Source organism: Lepidothrix coronata, unplaced genomic scaffold (genome assembly GCF_001604755.1).
Source record: "Lepidothrix coronata isolate B3197 unplaced genomic scaffold, Lepidothrix_coronata-1.0 Scaffold76, whole genome shotgun sequence".
NCBI classification, from domain to species: domain Eukaryota; kingdom Metazoa; phylum Chordata; class Aves; order Passeriformes; family Pipridae; genus Lepidothrix; species Lepidothrix coronata.
In genome coordinates this window covers 2,843,003-2,858,891 of record NW_016690256.1, presented here as the reverse complement: position 1 = coordinate 2,858,891, position 15,889 = coordinate 2,843,003, and the positions used below count along the sequence as shown (strand labels likewise).

The window sequence follows — 15,889 nt, the reverse complement described above, 5'->3', positions numbered from 1 at the left end:
TGGCGGCGTGTCTCGGCCCCGCCGCTCCCGTCCCGCCCTGCCTCTTCCTCCCGCCTTCCCGTGCCGCCCTCAGCGCTGCTTGGTGCTCCCAGCGCAGTCCCGCCTCCCTGGCCAGCACGGCCCCGCCCGCCGATGGCTCAGCCTCCATAACGCTCTCCTCGCTGAAGCGGCCGCTTCCAGGGGCAGTAGGTTTTGTTTACTGGATGAGAAGTGACAGGACTAGGAGTAGTGACTGTGAACTAAAACACAAAGAGTTTCACCTCAACATGAGGAGGAACTTTTTCACTTTGAGGGTGGTAGAGCATTGGGCTGCCCATGGAGGTCGTGGAGTCTCCCTCTCTGGAGACATTCCAAACCCACCTGGACACTTTCTGTGTCACCTGCTCTAGGTGACCCTGCCTTGGCAGAGGTGTTGGACTAGATGATCTCCGGAGGTCTTTTCCAACCCGAACTATTCTGTTTCTGTAATCTGTCCGCCTCAGCAAGCGTCCCGGCCCTCCCTGTTTTTCTGATGCCCTTTCTGTCTTCCACCTTATAAGTAGTCCCCCCTCGCACCAGTGTTTCGAGGTCTAAACAGAGCCAGGAGCCACAGGAGTGAGCTACTAATAGGGGAGAACTAGAGAGAAAAGTAACAAAACTTGCCTTTCCTTAGTCATGAGATTTGCCCAGAGGTATCTCTTTTAAGTGAACTTGCTTGCAAAGCGTTTTCAGGTATAGCCATTCCTTCTTCCCCCCATTGCACATTCCTTAGTGACTGTGGGGAACTGTCAGCATTTGAAAGCAGGCAGTGGGTGAATGCTTCATTAAAATACACTGAAAAAACACATGATGAGATTATGTTAAAGTGTAAATTACATATATATGTGGATATACATATATATTGTGCAAATATAGTGGAAAGATAGCAAAACCGAAAACCTGACCAGCTTCTGGTAAAAGCTGCTGTTTGTCATTTTATCCAGCTGCAAATATATTTTAGTTTCTGTCTTCATGTTTGTATCCCCTTTCTGAGAAACAGGGAAGGCGGGGACACGAAATGCAAAAACAGCTTTTATTTGCCTGTTGAATTGCATATTCATGTTTGTTCCTGTAAGCCTTGAAACACTGTACTTTGAACACAGCACCTTTACAGTGTGTCACCACAAGATAAGAAAATAAAACTAAAGTTTTTGTGTCTGGCTGACCAAAGCTGGAACTGCAAGGCCTCTTCTCAGCATAAATATTACCAGCTATTTGAAGACCCCCTGTCCATTAATAATATTAATTATGTACTAGGAATCAAGCCATAATGTACATCCAGTTTATTTAGCAAAACCAGTACATACTGTTCTGCTCCTAGGGGAAAAACGTGGGGGTGGGGAAATGTTTCTCCTCCTCAAACCACTGTGTTTGTAAGTTAGAATGCTTGTTTGTACTAATTACAGGAGCAAACCCAACAATATAAGCAAAACTGCCTTGATGAAGATGTCATGTGGTCCAAGGCCACCCTCAAAATCAGATTTGCTGTTTACTGATCAGGAAAGGACTGATGTGATGCAAAACAGTTTGCTACCCTCCAGAACACAGTCTTCCTGAGGCTGAGTACACCCAGTGTCCCTGAGCAGATCTAGTTGTTTTAGTGTATTATTAGTTTGTCTTTACTCCTCTTCATGTGAAGCCAGTGGTACCTCAGCAAGGTCTACAGGTTGTTAGCAAGAAGTTGCCCGTGAGGTCTCCATGCTGATGAGTTGTGGGAATGCTCTGTGCTCTAAGCAATTTTTGAAACAACTCATTAGGAGTTGTACAGAAATGCCCATTGAGTCTATCCTTGGGCACTCTAATGAAAAGTTGTTTATTATTACAGGACTTGTGTTGTACCAGCAATGTGTGCAGAGTGTGAGTTTATCTATGCCTGCGTAAGCATGCCTCATACATGTGTTCTTGAAACCACCTCCTAGCAAAAGAAGAGCTTTGCTGAAAGCATCACTTAGAAATGCTTCTGGTACAGCTGTGTCCCATTGCTTCTTACAGCTTCTTACAGCAGTCCCATTGCTTCTGACGTAGCTGTCAGATAAAGTTTGGATATTTGGGTTTTGGTTTGTGGGTTGGTTTTTTTTTAATAGATGCAGCTATGGGTTTTGCTGGTATAAAGCCCACTAAAAAACCTCCAGACTAGACCCACGTATAGCCCACATGACTTGAGTATCATCAGCAATTGGTAATTAAAGATGTTTTGCTGAATAGTCATGAAATTATAGTACTATATAACAAAATATATCAAGGAAAGATGCCTTCCAAGATTTTATTACGTTCCAAAACATCTGTAGTTGAAAATACTCATACTTCTGTTTATGCTTGAGATTATTTTTCTTGGGAACTTTCATAAAATTACTTTAAGCTGCTTTATAGCTAAGGAAGGATAGAAAAAGAAAAGGATCTCTAGGCACCCAGAAATGTTCTTGCTGCTTTTCATTCTGGAAAAATAAAAAAAAAAAACCTAATTGAAAATGCATCTTTTTTGTCATGTTAGGAAAAGGAAAACACAGACACTAAAGAAACAAACACAATGTAGATTTTTAAATATTGGTTTAATGAGATGTAAATTACCCCTCTGTATGTGAGCTGAAGTCCTTTGTTCTCCAGCCAAGATTCTCTTAAGGAAGTAGACAGTGTTTCTCGGTGGGCCTCCCAAGGGGTGGAAAGCTTTATACTCTCGTCAAGCCTTCAAAGCAGCTCCACTGTCATCAGCCTCACACACTTCAGTAACTGATTTGTAGAACAGCCTTAACTAGAAAGTTTGCCAATATAGTTACAGTAGAAGACCTGGTAAACCCTCCTAGAGGCATGGTCCAATTTAAATTGCTTTTCTAACTGTCTATTGCTTATACCAGAACTGCAAAGGATGTTTTGCCATTGAAACTACACCTGTGGATTTTTGACAGCCAGCATAGCTGTATTGATTGGTGAATGTTGTTCCAGTCCTGGTATTGCTAAATCAGCAAAACTTTTAAAGATAAACCAAGCCTCCATTGTCTGCCAGCCAGATTATTCCTTGTCCAGGTTACACAGGTCTCACACAGCTTCCCTCACTTTTATTCACCTTTAAGAGTTGTACCTTGGTGACCTCTGAACTAGTAACCACAAGCCTTTTATAACAGGATTATCTCCTGTTTAGAGCTAAGCACCTAGGTTGCTCTGAATGTGAAGAGCCTAGTTTTCTTCATAAGGTCAAAATGCAGGAAATGCTGGAGTTGCAGATTTGTGGAAGCACAAAAAATTTCAGTTTATTTTTCCAGTGTCTGATGGTGAATAGAGATGAATTGGAGATGCTTGATGAAGGAACCATCTACTAACATTTCAATACTTAAAAAATTCTGGATATTGTAACTTTTTTAATATAGATAGGGTTTTACAACCTCAGAAATTTTCAAGGTGTGATAAATTCATTTAGTAAAGGATCATTTGCTCAGTTGATAATTAGGAAAAATTCAAATACTGACATACTGAAAAATATGTTTAGTATGTCTAGACAAATGTACTAACCTATATTGCCCTTCAAAGCTTTGCAAGATAGTCCTGACATCTTGTAATCTCTGTAACATTTTCATTATGATGGGTTCATCTTTACAGTAAGGCTCAAACAGCAATGAGCCAAGATCAAAGGCTGAGAAGAGATAGGAAAGGAACTGTTGAGTCTACATGTTCCTGCCTTGGTCAATCTACACTAAATACTGTGGGGGAAAATAAAAAAGGCAGTGTCCTAGTTACAGGGGCCAGGATCAGTTTATCACTATGTGGTTATAACCAAAACTGTGTATTCTACACCCTCTATGTCATTTCTGATGGACTGTTAATAATGGATCGTTTGCAGCAGCTGCCCAGGGCACACCTGACACCTCAGCTTACAAGCCGAGTGTTAAAGAACTCTGTGAGAAGTGTTTCTTTATTTTCACACCAATGACTCAGCTGTGATAACTCCCCTCCAGGGAGGCATGAGCACCTTCACACCCAGCCTGAGGGGGCAACTCTGCTTATGGGCCGCAAAGGACTGGCATAATAGGCAGCTGCAATGACCTAGTCTATCAAAGATTCCCAAATATCCCATGACTCACAGAGTTAAATCACCTATGGTGAAACTGCCAGCCCTGGAGGAGGTACTGGACATTCCCACCTGAACCCAACCAGATATAATCTTGGAGTTTTGGGAATTCCAGTACCACTCCTCGGATCCAGAGGAGGACCAGAACTTCAGCAGGACTGCAGCCGTCATCCAGAGCAACAGGTTTTTCTTTCCTTTTACTTTGCACCCAGGGGAGCCATGTGGTGCTCAGCACAGGGGCTAACGAAGACTATTCTGTTCTTGTCCCGGGGTGCTGGGTTATACGTCTGTCTTTGTGGGTTAAAACCAGTTTTTTCTGTATCACTGTATTTATTGTAATCTTTTTAGTAAATTGTAACTGACTTAAAATCTCTCTTGAGTTGGGTTCATTTGTCCTGCTGGTTTACTTTTAAACCAGCACAGGCAGATTTAGAAACATTATGGATAGTGTTATCAAACCTAGCATTTGGTATGTGGATATAGCACCCAAAGATGTGACAGTGAGCTTTTGTGAACCACATTCTTATTTATATTGATTCTAAATAGCCAGGTTACCAGTAAGAGCCTGACTGCAGCAGTGTCCTGGTTCTAAAGACTTGCTGAGTTCCCACGAAGACTTGTGTAATCTTTTGAAGCCTCATGTTGTCACAGCTAAATTGTTATGGATACCTGGGTTGACATGCTACCAGCTCACCTTCTGAAATGACATCTTGGTGGGTCTTGGGAGACTGGAGGACTCAAAACCCAGATAATATTTTATTCTGGCACTTCTGTGTCGTTCTCAGCTACCCAGACAGATATTTATTACCATTCTCTGCTAGCTGTGACTGGATGACATTTTGCTGGGCAAGGTTCTGGGTTGCTACAGAAACTGTCTCTACAGATCCATTCAATCAAGCAAGGCTCTAGTGACAAGACTCATGCTTTCAGCAGGAACATAAATAATTCACATTTTTACTGGCCAGCTCTCTGTGCCTTCCCTACAAGCAAGCTGGCAGCTCAAAGGAAAGCAGCTGTGATTAGTTAGAACTAATATCTAGAGAGTTAAAGGCATGTTGGAAAGTATAATATATTTTGGAAACATTTTGCTTCAGAGCCTAATTTTTTTTTGAGAAGGGCAAGACCGTCAACTGTTTTTCAGAGAGATAATGGAAAAGACTCTTCATTTAACTAAACCTGCTCCTATCACATCACATCACACTCCCCCAGTTATCCCTCAGTGCAGTACAGCAGCCAAAGAGGCAGCTGGCTTCCTTACTGATAAAGCACACAGTCACGTAACACCACAGAATGAACCTGGAAAGGATTCCCTGGTGTTTCAGATTTGTCTGGCTGTCCCTACCCACGGACAGCCATTGGCACAGATGCCACTGGGTAACCATAACAGTGAAGGACCTACAACGTTTAGGCTCTGTTTATGCAGGGTGCTGGAACTGCTCATTAAAACTTGGTGTGACTACTATAATACTTCAACCTACAAATTCAAGAGGGTTCCCTCCATGCAATTTGTACACCCTTCTCACTCTTGACTTTTCCCACCTATGCAAACTATCCATCCAGTATTTAATCCATCTCCTTCTCAACTATGCTTCTGCTGTTCAGTTCTGGGAGTTCAACTCTTCCTTCTGCAACAACAACATCCCCTTTTACGACTATTTTCAATGAATATGGGATGAATGTCAACAAAAACAGGATGGATGTCAATAAGTATGGGATAAATGTCAATTAATATTGGAAGATGAGAGTCTGCAGCAGTGTTTGGATGAGCCAAGGTCTCATTCACCTTTAGCAAGCGAATTGCCCGAGAATTTTGTGAGTAAATTCCATGTAATTAAATAATATTTAGGTTGTATTAGTGTTCAATGTGACTGCAGCTAGCCTAGCCTCAGTCATAGACTGACCTTTTCTTTCTGTTACAGTGTGGCCTGATAAAAAGTCCTTTAGCACTTACATGTGTGCTGGTTTGGGCAGGGGTAGAGTTAATTTTCTTCACAGTGGCTGGTATGGGACTGTGTTTTGGATTTGTACTGGAAACAGTGCTGGTAACACAGGCATGGTTTCCTTACTGCTGAGTAGTGCTTACAGAGTCAAGGCCTTTCTTGCTCCTCACCCCACCCCACCAGCAAGTGGGCTGGGGGTGCACAGGGAGGAGACACAGCCAGGACACCTGACTCCAACTGTCCCAAGGGATATTCCAGACCATATGGTGTCATGCTCAGCATATGGAGCTGGGAGAAGAAGGAAGGAAGGAGGGGATGTTTGGAGTGATGGCATTTGTCTTCCCAAGTCACCATTACACGTGACAGTGCCCTGCTTTCCTGGGAATGGCTGAACACCTGCCTGCTCATGGGAAGTGGGGAATGAATTATTTGTTTTGGTTTGCTTTCATGCACAGCTTTTACTTTACCTATTAAACTGTCTGTATTCCAACCCACGAGTTTTCTCACTTTTACCCTCCGGATTACCACTGGGGTAGGAAGGTAAGAGAGCGGCTGTGGCTGTGTGGGGCTTAGTTGCCTTTTGGGGCTGAACCACAACAACATGTCATGTGTCTTTCTTTAGTGGTCACCTGCATGTGTTGGAGATTGTAGATGCCAGATCATTGTGCTGGGAGCTGTTATCTGAATTAACAGCCCCTCCTGCCTTTCCTTTTCTCATCACAGCTGTTTGTGATTGCAGGACATTCTGGGGGTTTTGATGCTTCTGTGCATTGCATCCACTTACTAAATGTTTTGAAGTTGGTGTGGGAGAATATATCTACTTTTCCTAGGTCCCTTTTTAGAAATACTTCTAGCCTGCCAGTTCTGTGGAATAAACTATAAAGAGACTGGAAAGCTCTAGACTTCTGGTTGTGGTTTCCGCTCCAAATAATGACAGCAAATGGATCCACATCAGAGTAAAGACCTAATCCAGGCGTATCCATGCAGCTGATATTTCTGCCACAGGCAACAGTTGCAAAAGCATGACAGGTGGTAGAAGGTGTGTTCTGATCCTTTTGGGAAAACCAACTGCTCACCAGCTCTTTCTCCCCTGGTTTCTGTGTGCCCAATCATTCACGACTTTGTGCTGCTCTCCATTGCATTTCAGTCCTCAAAATGTTGCTCTACTTGTCAAGTTTATTTTGAATTTTAATCCCATCCTCCATTATAACCGTAATCTTCCCCCTTTTGCACTATCAGCAAATTTCACACATGTATTTTCTATTTCACCATGTGTATTGTTAGAGAAACTTTGAAAAAAACTAGGATAAAAACATGTAGCCACCTTTCTGTGGTGAAAATATATGAAACCAGATTTGCGCTGACCCTGTAGGGGTTTTAGCTAGTTTGTTTATGAAAATGCACCACAAGACAAAAATTTCACTTAAGTCCACATATCTAATTATATCTACAGCTTTTTGCTTATGAGTCTTGTTAGCCTATCATAGAAAGAAATTTGATTGTGATTTCTACCAGATATAATTTCTACCTGATGCATTCATGGTAGCTGCTACTAATTTCCTTGTTGTTTTCCAAATGCTTACAAATAACCTTTTATCTGCTCCAAATTGAAGGAAGTGAAGATGACTGGCCTTTAATTTGTTAGTTACAAAGACCAAACCCTTCAAATCCTACTTCTTATTGACGATATTAGAGTAACACACCTTAAATGAATCCACTAGAAATGCTGGAATCGATTTACATAATGAATTTATAGCCTGCACTACTGCATGCTCACAGTGCATGCAGACCTGACTAACAGAGAAGCATCTGATCTTTGCACTACCACTGTAAAAATCAATGTGTGGGGGGGAAAGGGAGTGTAAACACCAAGCTCTGAAGAAGAACAGTTCCCTGATGTCTTCATGGAAGCAGACCTGAGATGGGTGCCTGCAGGTGTTTTAACTCTTACTTAACACAGCTGTGGTTCCAGCAACATTAACACTCATGGGACCCTGAGTAGGAGGCAAAACAGACACCCTCTCTTTTCCCACTCCCATGCTGGGTGGGTTGCACTGCTATGCATCTCCCTACCAACACATCTCTTCCTTCTCTAGGTTTCAGCGTGCACAAGAAAACCCAGGCATGGATCAGAAAACAAATTATTCTTGCAGTGACCTGAGTTTGTATGTTCACGAAATAACATCGTTGCTACCTCAACTGCAGAAGCACTTTCAAGAAACCCTTCTCTCCTTATCCCACCCTGTACAGCTGTCCTATATGAAATAATGTAAAAAAATGTTAAATCTCAGTGGGCTGGACTCTGCTGCTGGAGTAACCACACAGAGGATGGGGGGACTGCAGCATTATCAGCACATTACCCCTTGTTATCCAGAATAGGCTATTCCCTGATTCTTCAAACAGGATTTTCCTGTTACTGTGTGTGGGCTGGGAGGTTTAACTACGTTCTGACTCTTCCTACTGCTATGATTGTTATTGTCTCCTAGAAATCTTTATGGATATTGAGCAAGGAGGCATAAACCAGTGCTTGGCAAACCCAGTCTTTCTAAGGGACAGCTGTCATCCTCACAAAACGCCAAGTGAGCAACAACCCCCCTCAACCCTTTACATTAAGGAACAGTTTTTGACTTAAGCCTATTTTGTATCTTATAAGAAGATTAAAAGAATTAAAGAGAAACCAAGTGACCTTTTCAGTCCATTTAATATTAAGTATATGACACACAGCTTCATCTTATACAAGGCCAGAATAAGTAGAAGGACATAATGATTATACACTTGTTATGCTGCTCTTGGGGACTTCCAAGCTGGATTGCCCTGCCTGCATCCATCTCCAGAGGATCTCCAAGGCTTCACAGTTGCATACACGTGCCTTTAGCTACATTTCCTGGAAAAAAAAATCCTATTTTTGTTATAGCAGAGTAATCACTTCAGTATACTGAAGAGGAAAGCTCTCTTGGCTGTGCTGAAAAAGTTTTGAGGAAGTGGGAAGTGACTGAGGGTGGGTGGGAAGGGCCACGTAAAGCCATGGCACCCCTGCAGACCCTGCACAAGGGGTCCTGCACAAGGTACTCATGAATCAGCACTTCTTTCATCGATGGTCTGAGTAGACCCTGCTCATCAGTCACATCAGTACAATAGTGGCACACTGGTGTGGGGGACATGGAAGGGACCACAGAGAATGTGGCCTTGAAAGAGGTGCCCTACAGCAGATCTGTGCCTGACAGCCTGTTCCCCAAGCTGGAAGACAGTGATATGAGCATGATGACTTCTTCCATACTGGTGGTGCCTAAAGCCCTTGCCTTTCCCTCAGTAAATGCCAGACTAAGTTCAATCTTTTTGAGGACTCCATAGACACTACCGTAAAACAACTCACTGGCTGACCTAAATGGGAATGATTACAGAAGTATTCAGAATGTTCTTTTCTACAACCATCATAAAAGTCCTAGGCTAATACCCAAGTGCTTTTACAATCCATTTGCCTGAGTTGCTAGTAGGAAAATAGCTCCAACTACAGTTTATCTGCATAGTATAGGAACATAGAGCTGCCTAATATCCCTGTCTGCTTGCAGCACTGTGTTAGTTCAAAATGTACATACAGTAAATATTGTCGATCATAAACAATCCATAAAGAACTAACAAACTGTTCTCTGGTATGCTGGGATATACTGTGAGAATCAGCATTTGGAGATGTGCCAAGTGAGATAGAATTGGGACATGTTACTGGCGTGGCCACAGCCAGTTCTTGCTTTGAGCTGGCTTTATATATGACAATACCATGTTTGGGTATCTTGACATAATTTTAAACATACATAGACAAAGAGTAAAAGTCATGTATTTCTGTGTCTAATGCTTTGAAATTCAATGCTGTGAAAGGAGAGAGAATCTAGCCCCATAATAAAACTGACCCATGATAATCCAAATATATATATACATATCTCCTTTGTATTTTATATGATTTAGGCTGCAATTTCGGTTAAGTCAATAAATTTGCAGGTTTAAATTATCCAGTCACCAAGTAAATACAGCAGATAAGCAGAATATATATGTATTGATGAACTGGTAAGCTGCAGCAGAACTCAGAAGCAAGCAGGCACATTAATAGGTTGCTCAAATAAAATCTTTTTAGATTCTCTCTATCTGCATTTTCTTCCTGATAGCAGAAATTCTGGCTTCTTCTTTTGCCTTTCCCCCCTCGCTGCTTCCATCACAGGTACAAGGAAGTATAAAGGTACCTATTTGTTTCACCCACATTTGAAACACTGCAAAATGCATGCACTAGCTCATGAACAGGTAGAGGAGCAGCAAATATGCTTTGTTGAAGCTCTGCATCTGTTAGAAAGGGCTCCATGCTGCAAACTGTGCAAAGATACAAGCATTTAAAAGGGTGAAAATCACAGTGACTAATTAGCCCAACAGGTTAGCTCTGCTGAGGTGCTTTAGAGTCCTTCTCCTTTGCCTTGGCCTTTTATTGCTCCTTACCTCTGTACTCACCTTCTGTAAATGTGAAAGATCAGAAGAACAATTTGATGCTTCCAGGCCAAAGTTTAGCAATGGGTTTACATTCAGATCTCTCTGTTCTGCAATTTGCTTTTGTCTTGTAAGCATGCAAATCAGTGCACTAAGCATAGGGCATGGGAACAGCATCTTCAGCAATTAACTAAGGAATTCACATTATAATCCTGCAAGACACCTAAAGGCAGGCACATCCTCATTTCAGAGGTAATAAACATTTATAATTATATTTACAGCTGAGTCAGTAGATCTTTGAGGTGGACTTACTTCCAGTTTTCCCTCGAAACAATTGTTGCAAAACACAAAGCTCTTAACTTAAGAAATCAGATTTTGTTAAACATAAAGGAATACTTAAAACAAACAAAAAACACCAAAAACCCCCCAACTATAGAGAATACTTCAAGTTAGGCAGAACAGAAAGTTTCTAAATTAACTCCTTGCAGGGCAGGTTCTTTCTTTCAAATGCTTCTCTCTGTCCCATCCTATCTTTAAGATCTTTCACCCAACTCATGATGCTTAACTGCACCAAAGAAAAGTATGTTGCACCCTTTCCAAGGGTCCAGCCATGGCTGCAGCATCTTCGAGACAGAGGCAGCATCTTCCCTGGCACCAAAACAACACCCTGTATGTTTTATTATAAACCATGTTCCAGGGGACTGTCAGAGACTGAAACAGTTAATGATTTATGCATTCCAGGAGTTTGCAGGCTTTGACTTTTTGCCCTAAAAGCGCAAGGGGATACCCCAGATGGACAGTTGAGCCCATCCCCTCAGTGCTAAGCCCTAAAAAGGCAAGAAGATACCTCAGGTGGCCAATCGGGCCCATCCCTCCCTCTAGTGCTAAGCCCTAAAAGGCAAACAACTCCTCATGCCAGGGAGGTACAAAAGCATGCTGAAGGTATATAAACTGACTGGTGACTTTGAGAATTTGGGTTCTCCTTCTCCCCCACCGCCTGCGAATCATGACCATCGCTCTCAAGCATTGGGCGGTTACTATGTCCATTTCTTTTGCACTCTCAGCTTCTCTTTTCCCTTACTCTCATCCTGGTTTTCCTCTCCCTTAAACAGTTTCTCCCCCTCAAAAAAGTTATCTCTATGTTGCATTGTTTTATGACAACACCCAAACTGTTAGCATGCTTGTTGATACAGAATTGTTAAAATAAACCTTGTCAGTATGTTTTCAAACACCAATTATTCAGTGTCGTTTCACTCTAATCCACCCCAAGGGAATTATTGATAAAAACCTGAGTTACCCCCCCCTTCCCCTTTTTCTGGGGTGGGTTGTAACAGGGACAGAATAGATAGTAAACATGAAGAAAGCAGGTACTACCCCTGGAAGTTGCAGGAGGCCCTATGGCTGCAGCTGCTTTGCCCTGCAGCAGTTGGTTGGATGCTCTGTAATTGCTTCCTTTGTCCTGTTTCAAACCTGCTGTGTATCTAGGTAGATGTTCATTAGAGGTGAATATATTTGGCAATTTTATGTCTTGTGTTGACTTATGCAGGTAAGTGAAGGCATGCTAGCAAATCCATAGCACATAAGCATATTTGTGATCTATAAACAGCTACATTCTCGGTATTGGAAGATAAGTATCTATTGTGGTCACTTTATTGGGGATGCTAGAGTCTGTGTAGTGTATGGGGTGTAGGCAGTCACTTTGGAGATGGATGCAAGAGGCTGGTGATTTCACCCCAGAGCTGTATGCCCTCACAGATTGTGACCCAGGTTGTGGTCTGATGAAGTAAATACATCTTGTGTCCCACGTGTGGGTTGCATAAGAAGGGTGAATGCACACGCATGAATCTCACAAAGCACATTTGCCTAATTTACTTAAAATTTCACCAGACTGATTAAAAACAAAGCAATTATCTATATTTTATATGATTTAGGCTCCATTTTCAGTTAAATCAATAAATTAGCAGATTCAGATTATCTGGTCACCAAGTTACCACAGCAGATAACCAGATCACATAATGAAAAAAGTAATTTTTTTTAAGCTTTTCTTGGAATGAAATGAAGGTCTAGTTTTCTTATAACCTGAAATACCCAGCTACTATTTAGCTAATATTTCATTGACACAGTTAACATGTCACTGGAGGACTCTGTCATTACTGGGCATAGGTGGCTGTGGAATATTAAGTGTATATTTTGGTCTTTGGCCAGCTAAATGATCCAAGCAGACAAGAACTGTACCCATGCTCAGTTCAACAAATGCAGTTAAACAAATGCTTGTGTGATATCTTTAAATCTCCACGTTAGTACATGTTTTATGTTGTTCTTTGCCATCTCTATGCAGTTACACAGAGTATTTTGAAGATTTAACATGTAGACAGATGATGGTTGAATCATCTCCAACATCAATTTTCATATAGCACTGGCTTTTTCACTGAGGAATGTAGCAGTGGCAGAGTGCTTTCGTTTTTAAAAACTGTAAAAGACAGTTCACTCTCCTCCTCTCTGACCATGGCTTAATGATACAATAAATCCAACACTAGGGCCCTTAGTATCAGACCATAACCCGCTACCCAAGGTCTAGATCAAATTTCACTCGTGCTGTCAGTTAAAATTTCTTTAAAATTTTGCTAATTTCTTATTGACACACTTAATGTGATTACAACTACCGCTCTCTGTGTGTCATTGTTACTTTATGTGAGATCAGAAATCAGCTACCAGCTGTTATAAAACTCATATGAACTCCAATAATAAAAATTATGGAAACAGCTTCACACATGCACTGGATGCACTAAAATTAAGACATGCTTTCACTGAGAAAAAGTTAAAACAAGTGGTTCAAGCAGCTCTTTCTCCTTAAAGTCACTCTGGGATTTTACCAAATTTTACCAAATTAGGTGTTCTTTCATAAGGGTGCAAGGCAGAGTGTGTAAGGGTCTTGGCTGAGAAAACAGCCCTGGCTCCTGGCTGACACTGCAAATGCAAGAACCTCTATCAGTATGAATTTTGTTTTACAAAAATAATTAAAATAATTAAAATTTCTTCAGCACAGTATCTCCTTACATGCCTTCTTTTCTTGTCAATCACTGTCATGTTCTCAACATTTTTAAAGCACTCTATATTTTTACTGTGGATGAACAGAAAAGTAATAAGAGCTCACAGTTCATCTTGTTAGCTTTTGACCTGAAAAACACAAGACTGTTTGGCATTTTATGAGAGGACATTCCACTAATAGTTAAACAGTTTTCTTGTACCAGTTGTCAGGGGGATTTTAAAAAGCCTCCCATGTTCTCCTCTATGTGTGAGTGAATATTGGGGCTTGGGAAGACGTGGTGTGCTGTCAGTTTTGGTTGCAGTGTTTCAGGGAAGAGCGAGGAGAAGAATGGAGAGAGAAGTGGTATCGTTGCTGCTTTAAGTTAGTACATGGACTCCTGGCTACTTGTGTTCAGTTAGATTTCTGAAAGATATAACTGCTCTGTGCACTGCCTCACATCTCCTTTGCAAAGTTTGATTTTTGTGTATTAAAAAATGGCATTTTTCAATGACTGAAGTTTTGCCCTATTGACTTGCCTTGGGAGACTGACATGTCTTCCCCCATGTCACCCATGACCACAGAGCAGGGTAGTATTTTCCTGTGCTGCTGTACAGTATGTACTTCTTCCCTTTGTCATAGAAGCTGCAGGATGTGTTGATTCAGGAGAACAGACCCTGTAGTAACTGCAAAGACTTCAAATCCTTACAGTCACAGCTGGTTTTAGTGCTTGTCTTAGCTGAATTCAATAGAATGACTGGAGTTGCAATAACATGTGCAAAGTTGTTCTGCCTTTAGTAAATCGCTTTCCCTTGGCTTCCCACAAGATGAAACATCTCAGCATTGCTGCAAGGCAGAGACAAGACACATACAGGAAAGAGTAGAGCTTGTTTTGCTGATAAGAAGCTGCTTTTTGAAACAAAATCAGACCCTCCTCTGAGCATGCGTTCTCTTCAAACATGTCACAACGTCCTTGTTTCTAAAGTCCGTCCTGTCAATTCCTTCCTTGTTGATTTTGGCAGAAAGTTCAGACAAATCAAGTAAATGGTGACTAATCCCTGCTCTAAGAAAGTAAGATCCCACTGGGAAAGCTGAGCATATCCATTAAAATGTTCCACAAGAAAATTCATCATGTTGCATCTGTATTTTCCTTGTCAAATACTTTAAAAAATTCTGTGCCTTGATGAAGCAACTGTCAGTTGTCAATATCTAAAGTCATTGCATTTCAAAGCTTTTACCCCACCAATGTAATTTGGCTTGTTCAATGTTCTTTTCTCTTTCTTTATAGGATAATAGCTAAATTGAGTTGGTCCTAGGAAGGCACGATGGCTACTCGCATACACACTATGCCTGAGTTCACACCATATCAGCTGTGTCCAGCAACAGGCAAGACCAATAAGTGACTTATGACACTGTCCAAGAGATGAACAGGAATGTCTCACTGGCAGAAAGGAATTAACAACATAGTGCTGCAGTCCCCAGCTATTTGGCAGGACACCCAACACACTGCACAGCCATTAGAAATGCAGCTCTTCGGCCAAGATATGTTTTCAGAGTCAAACTAAACTAACCCCCCATGAATTAGAAGGACCATCCAGCCTGCTTTACCTAAGCCCCTGCTATATGCTGTAGAGAAAGGATAAAATACCCAACTGTGCAAACCTGATGAAAGATCTTATGTTTTCATTTACTCTATTTCATCCCTTGAAGGGTCAGGTGTCATATTGCTGAGATTTCACTGGCATTAGGGGCTTTCTCCAAAAGATAGGAAAATATAATCTGGTGGAACACTGCAGTATGTACTTTCCATCTGCATCCAGAACTTCTTGGCCCCTGGACTCATTACTCTATGGAAGGAGAGTTAGGTGCATATAGGAAATGCAATTAATCCCTAAAATCAAGAATTCATTATTTCAACCCAAACTACACACAGGTAATTTTTTAGCAATTTGTTACAATTCAAATCAGCAGTGATGTAGATCAAACCTTTTTCCTAGGAAAGTGCAATAATTCATCCAAAGCTGGTAAAACTGGGACTAGTTCAAGTAAAAACTGCTGTCTGGTACCGTCAGTCCAAATCTCAAGGGCCAGGTCGCAAACAACAAAGAGCTTGTACAGGGAAGGGTAAAAGGTTAGAGATGACTCAATATTGCACTGCATCATTGCAAACAGGAAGAGGCTATTTCATAAACCATGGGGCATTTCCATAAGTTGAAAGCCTATCTGTATACAAACAGGTCATTACAGCAAGGAATCATAAGATTTTCCATGTTATTAACCTTAAGCAGAGCACAAGTACTGGGCACATTAAATCCTGCAAAAGGCTCTCTACAGTCTGTTGTAGACTGGAAACTTCTGGAAGAGCCACAGAGTATGATG

At 41.5% G+C, this 15,889-nt stretch overlaps 1 long non-coding RNA gene across 1 annotated transcript; it reads right to left on the bottom strand.

The window, feature by feature from the left end:
* Nucleotides 1-8,706: 8,706 nt before the first annotated feature.
* On the bottom strand, nucleotides 8,707-15,194 carry LOC108499622. Its single transcript, XR_001875606.1, has 3 exons — nucleotides 13,369-15,194; nucleotides 10,510-10,708; nucleotides 8,707-8,902 (listed from the first exon to the last, which is right to left on the bottom strand). It is a non-coding gene; the product is annotated as an uncharacterized LOC108499622 (long non-coding RNA).
* Between the last annotated feature and the right edge of the window lie 695 nt (nucleotides 15,195-15,889).